Here is a 6,989-nt window from a genome sequence, read left to right as displayed (position 1 = left end):
TTTGCTGGCACGTTGCCGCGTGCTGCCCCATGCTCTGATGCGCTTTCCGACCGCGACCACTATTAGCCTAACATTCTGTGACATGCTACCTTTTACCTGCAGCGTCTCGTCACTTCAGTTTCAGGCTGTATTGTTGGGGCTTTGTATCGTCATTTTGCCTGCTCTTTTTTTCTGCCTGGTGCCTCTTGCTGAGCGTCTCTGAGTCCTCGCTTTTTTTCTTCCCAGGTGTGCAGCCTACGTTCCTGCCCCTTGCTCTCTTTTATCATTCCCTCAACGTTGTACCGGCCTCAGTGCACACCCAGAAGTGGAGCCTGGTGTTTCCTTTCCACTTAGGCTTGCCGTTAATCTTTTCCAGTCTAGTTTTGTTGTGGGCTTTGTTTTTATAATTTTCCTCATGGAAATAGATAGTTTCCCCCTGCTTCAAGATATGGAGGAGGAAGACAATAACATTAAAGATAATCTGAATGATTTAATTCAAACTTCGGTTGTGACCTTGTCTATGGACAAGGTGAAAAAAAGATAGAAAATTCTCTAATTAATTTAATATCAAAGACGATTTTGGCCCATGCTGCGGGGGAAAGCAGTAGGCACAAAGCAATGGGGTTCCCTTTACCAGCTAACGTTAAAACCAAGACAGAAGGTAATGCTGCGCTATTGATTAGTCCGGTTTCCTCACACATGACCGAACACAGGGTTCCTCACAGGTCTCCTTCTACGGAGGGGAATAAAAATAATAATAGCAATGATAAAAATGTCAATGTTAACTCATCTTCATCCAAGTCTAGAACAAAGTTTAAGTATATTTCCACTCCAATTTTCATATCTCACATCCCGAACACTGATGATGTCATGTGCGATTTAGATTCCGATCATGACATCATGAATAGCTAAGTTGAAGTCAGAATGCCCTCACCCCTCCATTTCTTCCAAAATTACTGTCACCCCAGCCATAGACCCTTCCCTGCTCACTTTCTTTTCCACATTTGGGAAGGACCCTTGCAAGAGTGTGGGCAAATGCTGGTCCACGTGTCAGGAAAAGTTATTAGACACTGTTGTTCCTCTGGCCCAAATTTCGATCTAGGGAAATCAGCACATCTTGATAACTGTCCTGTTCTTCCTGGATTTCTCTCACTATGGGTACAAAGAACCTTTTGCTTACTTGGCAATCTCAACGTTGCCATGATCCACGAACGTCGTAATCGATTACTACTAAAATTGAACCCTAAACCGGTCAATCTGGCATCTCTTGACCCCAGTATTACAGCTCAAGGTCTTTTATTTGGAGATTCCTTTATTAAGGAACTTAGTAAATATGTTTCAACCTTTGCATCACTTGACATAGCGCAATAGTCACTGAGTGAGGTTTTCTCTTAACGTGTTTTTACCAGGGCACGTAGAAGCAGGAGCTGCTTCACCGTCCGCAACTTCCACAACCAAAGCTCCAGAGGTTTCTTCAAATCTTCCTTCCAAGATGACAAGCCCCAGTTCTACCCCCATCGCAGGAGAGGCTTCAAGGCTTCAAAGGTTGTGGGCACAAGGGCTTCCAATATAACTCTCAATCCGGTAAGTCCTTCTTCTGGCCTGCCTTCCATAGGTGGTTGTCTCTGTTTGTTTTTGCCAAAATGGTGTTCCATAACATCAGATTAATTGGTGTTAAGCACTGTTCAAGGACATCTTATAGAACTCTACTGAAGGCCTTTCCAGACTGTGTTTACTTTCCTTCCAAAGTTCTCAGACGAAATGGCCAATCTCATATCTCTAGAGATTCAGTCCTTGCTGCAGAAACATGCAATCGAGTTATCACCTCCTGATCCCTCGGGTTTCTTTAGTTTACTCTTTTTGGTCCAACAGAAAAACAAGAAAATGAAGCCAGGAATAAACCTCAGACAGTTCAACCAGTTTGTCATTGACAGCCATTACAAAATGGAAACTATCAACTATCTCAGAGACTCCTCACTCCAGCACGACTGGATGGTTTGATTGTATCTACTACATGCTTTCCTTATGATCCCCATCCTTTGGAATCACAAGGAATTTCTCCAATTCCAATGTCTAGGACAGACATATCATTTTTCATCTCTTCCTTTCAGACTTTTTTCAGCACCATGGTGCTTTACCAAACTAATGAAACTGGTTGTGGCCTCCCTCAAGGCGTCAGGCTAATCGTATGTCTAGATGATATCCTTTTAAGGAACCAAAGCGTATCCTCTCTGCAAACTCAAATCCACCTAACCTGTTCTCTTCTGTCCGACCCGGGTATTCTCATCAACACAGAGAAATCTATGCTCTCACCAACAAAACAGATTGGGTTTTTTTAGGTTTTCTGATAGACTCTTCCACTACCACTCTCCATCTTCCCTCAGCAAAAGTAAAAAAGTAAAAACTATAAAATCTGAGATCCTCCAGACCCTTCGGAATTCAGTAATTGCCCTCAAAGCAATTGCAAGAATTATGGGTCTTCTGTCGTCCTCCATACAGGCCATCTTTCCAGACCCTCTACATTATCAGGCCCTTCAAAGACAAAAAAAATTGCCACTTAGAAAAAGGCCTTACTTATTTTGATTCCATCTCTATAGACCAAGAGTCCAGACTAGTGCTTCAATAATGGATAGACCATTTACATGCCTAGAACGGCAAGACTATTTTTGCCAGATCTTGTGTTAAAATCAGGTGCAAGCTGAACGGGGTGGGGCACCCATTGTGGACCAATCTTGACTGGGCATACATGGTCTCTGGAGGACTTAAAATTGCATATCAGTTGTTTAGCGACACTTGCAGGCTCCTTTGCAATCAGAAGCCTAGGCAAAAACAGGGTAGATTGCTCCATTATTCTTCGGAGGGACAACATTTCCACAATCTGATGCATCAATCACTTAGGTGGCACCAAATCAAGGCCCTAAACAGAATTGGCAAATTGTTTTGGGGAATTCTGTCTTCAAAACAAAATTTGTGTGCACACAGAATACTTGCCAGGAGATCTCAACTCTGTAGCAGACTGACACTCTCAACGTCTTCGAGATGCAAACGATTGGAAACTTCACCTTTCAAGCTACCAGTCTTTTCTCCTCAAATTGGGTCCTTTTCATATATACCGGTTCGCCTCCAGACTGAATTGTCAGCTTCTCCAATTCTTCAGTTGGTGCCTAGATCCCCTGGCCTCAGCTTCCAATGCTTTTCTTTAGGACTGGTCCAACTCGATCAATTACACTTTTCCTTCCTTTCTTATGATAGACAGGGTTTTAGCACAGATCAGATGGCAACAGACAATTCTTTTATTGGTAGTTACCTTCTGGCAGTCATAGGTGTGGTTCGAACACCCCCCTGGCACATCCCCCTCCCCTCTTTCCCCCGTAATTAGTGATGGATTTTCCAATTTGTCTTCCTTCCTTCTCCGACCTCCACTTAGATCACTCTGGCCTTCCTCACAATCTGGTTCTAGACAACTCCCTCTTCTTTACAGGCTGGAAGATAACAGGGTCTCCCAATCTTTCCTATTCACTTTGCCAGAAGCTTCAAACTACATTATCAGATCCTGGGCCACAGTAATAAATCAGCGTTGTCTTTATGGGCAGGCGGGTGTATGGGAAACCATGTAGATCCCTTTTCAGCGGATGTAACCCACGTAATTAATTTCTTGGCTGCTGAAGCTAGCAGCAGTAAGACATATCATACTATTCATCTTTACAGATCAGCCAATCTCTATCAGTCACACATACATCAATGAAAAGCCGATGAGAGAGCATCAGCTCATTTGTCGACTGTTAAAGGGAGTAAACGTTTGCAATCTTCCTATTCCTTTGTACTGCACATTGTGGGATGTGAATGTAGTTTTGAAATTGTTTCTCTCCTGGCCTTATAATGTAAACCTTTCTTTGAAAATGGTATCCGCAAAATTTGCTGTGCTTTTGTGTTTGATTTCAATTAAACCTTTGTCTGATGTTAGAGCTTAGCTAGATCTTCCAGACAATGTAGATTTTCCTAGTAATTTATGAAGGAAAGTCTTAATTTTATAAAAGACACTGAGGCAAGTATTATGCTAATTTCTTTTATTTATTTTAAATAGCAGCTGCAGTCAAGAAGAAAACTACAGATCCCATAAGGCGAACGACAGTAGCCAATGGGAAACAAAGAGTAGTTCAACATAATGCACCAGTCGCTGTTGAGCAGTCCCAATAATACCCATCTTGACTGAGAACAGCCCTCTTTTCATGTGCGAGATTAATAAGTAACAAATAACAAAATAATGGAACAACAAATACAAATTGCCATGTAAAACAGATAAAATCTCTTGTAGAATGAACAAAAGTCCAGAAACAAACTCTGGAGGTCTCTGAGGATCTGAAAGATAAGGGTTCCAGAGAGCTGGTGAGGTCAGTATCCCTGTAGGTGGAGGATTGAAGAAGGGATCTCTAAGAAGAGGCCTGTTGAGTCGTTGAAGATGCTGGTAGAAAGGGAAATAAAACAACAGTGTCAGAATTTGTAGAGGCAGGATAATACTGGCCTCTGTGTCTTTAAGAAAATTAAGACTTTCCTTCATAAATTACTAGGAAAATCAGCATTTTATGGCAATACCAGAGGCTCCTATTATGCTATTTTAAAGCGCATCAATGACATTTAATGAAGCATGTTGTATTGGCTTACAATAAAATACTCTGAAAACATTATCATTAGACCAGTCAGCCGACCTGAGAATGTCCTCAAGGCGAGAACCAGCCCAGAAAGCTTTGGAAGCCATAGCCCCTCTAGCTAAATGGGCACCAAAGGCGGAGGTATCTATATACGCAAGGGACATAATCCAACGGACCCAACGAGTCAAGGTGGGAGAAAACACAGGATTGAAAGGTTTTCTGAAGGAAATGAGGAGTTGGGGTGCAGAGGTGTTCCTCGAATCGGCTGTCTGTTGTTCATAGACTTTCAAACATTGGCCTACACATAACTTAGGGTGATCAGGAAAAAAGGGATAGAAAATTGATAAAAGATTAGTTTTAGTACGTCTATGCACATTAAAAAGAACACCTGATGGTGTAAATTGACGAGCTGTGATATCTAAAGCTCTAACATCAGATAAATGTTTGAAAGAAACAAGGCATAAAAGCGTGGTGAGTTTAGCGGATAATTGTTTTAAAGATAACATTGCATTGTCTGGCCAGGAAACAAAAAGGTTTAATACAGCATTTACATCCCACAGAGAACTATATTTAGGTTTCAGAGGAATAGAAAATTTTACTCCCTTGAAGAGACGGCAAACCAACGGATGTTCTCCAACTGGTTTTCCATAGATGTAAGAGTGGGAAGATGAAATCGCAGATCTGTACAGGTTGATAGTATGAAATGACTTACATTTACTGGCTTCTGCCGCCAGGAAATTGACAATCAAAGTTATATCGATTGCAAAGGGATCAGTGTGTTTTCCCACACACCAGCTATGCCAGAGAGACCAATTTGATCTATATGCTTTCTTCGTTCCTGGAGCCCGGGCCAGATCGATGAAGTTTGAAGCTTCTGTCGAAATAGGTAGGAGAGATTGGGATTCCCTGATATTTTCAAGGCCGAAAGGGAGAGGACATTCTGAAGTATCAGACTGTGGCAGAGGCCCAGGGGGTTGGTCAAGAGATTTGGAAACGCGGGAATTAGGAAAGGAGCGTCTATTGAAAGTTCCAGGATAGTGGGGAACTACATCTGGGAATGCCAGAATGGAGCTATGAGAACTAAAGTGACCTGTTGACGTCTGACCTGAGCTAGTACTCTGGAAATCATGATGAAAAGAGGGAAGGCATAGTTGAGGGAGGATGACCAATCCTGAGAAAACGCATCAAAGGCTAGTGCTAATGGATCCGGGCGCCAGCTGAAGAACTGTGGAAGTTGCGTATTGAGACGGGACGCAAAAAGATCTATTTGAAAAGGACCCCATTTGTGGAGTATGGTCTTGAATACCTTTGTGTCGAGCTTCCAATCGCTGGAGTCTCAGAAGTGACGAGAATGCAAATCTGCTACCGAATTGAGATTGCCTGGCAGATACTCTGTTTGAACTGACATTCTGTTTTGAAGACAAAACTCCCAAAACCCTTTCGCTAATTCGGCTAAAGGCTTGGATTTTGTGCCTCCCAGATGGTTGATGTAACGAACCACGGAAATGTTGTCCATTCTGAGGAGTACCGAACAACAAACTCTGTCTCTTGCCAGGCTTTTGATTACAAAAGGAGCCGGCAAGCATTTCTAAACAGTTGATGTGCAACCATGACTCCTCTAGAGACCATGTGCCTCCAGTCGAGATTGTACCACAACGGGCTCCCCAACCCTGCAGACATGCATCTGATTCTAATGCAAGATTCTGATGCGAATATAGTCCTGCCGTTCCAGGCATCTAAATGGTCTATTCACCATTGGGGCTCCGAACGAGAATGCTGGTCCATCACGATTGTATCTGAATAAGCGAGACCTTTTTGGAGATGACGAATCTTTAGTCTCTGAAGTGCCCGATAATGTAACGGACCTGGAAAAATGGCTTGAATCGAAGAAGAAAGGAGGCCTACAATCCTTGCTAGGGATCTGAGGGATAGAAGAGAACTGCGTAAGATTAGAGGGACTTCTGATTTGATGGATTTTATCTTTGATGACGGAAGAAGAAGAGTGGCTGAAACAGAATCCACTAGAAAACCTAAAAACTTGATTCTTTGAGCCGGAACTAAGAAAGACTTTTCTGAGTTGATTATAAAACCGAGATCTGAGAGAAGAGTGCAAGTGAGATGTACGTGGGACAGAAGGGGCATACGATTCTGATTCATGATTAGGATATCGTCCAAATAAATGATCAGTCTGATCCCTCGAGCTCTGAGAAAGGCCACTACCGGTTTCATTCGTTTTGTGAAACACCATGGAGCGGACGACAGGCCAAAAGGTAGGGATGTGAAGTGAAATGTCTGATTGGACCATTGGAATTGGAAACATTTCTGAGAATCTGAATGCATGGGAACTGTGAGATACGCGTC

This window comes from Pleurodeles waltl, chromosome 9, assembly GCF_031143425.1.
Source record: "Pleurodeles waltl isolate 20211129_DDA chromosome 9, aPleWal1.hap1.20221129, whole genome shotgun sequence".
NCBI lineage: Eukaryota > Metazoa > Chordata > Amphibia > Caudata > Salamandridae > Pleurodeles > Pleurodeles waltl.
The sequence above is the reverse complement of the archived record's forward strand: the minus strand, read 5'-3'. Positions refer to the sequence as shown.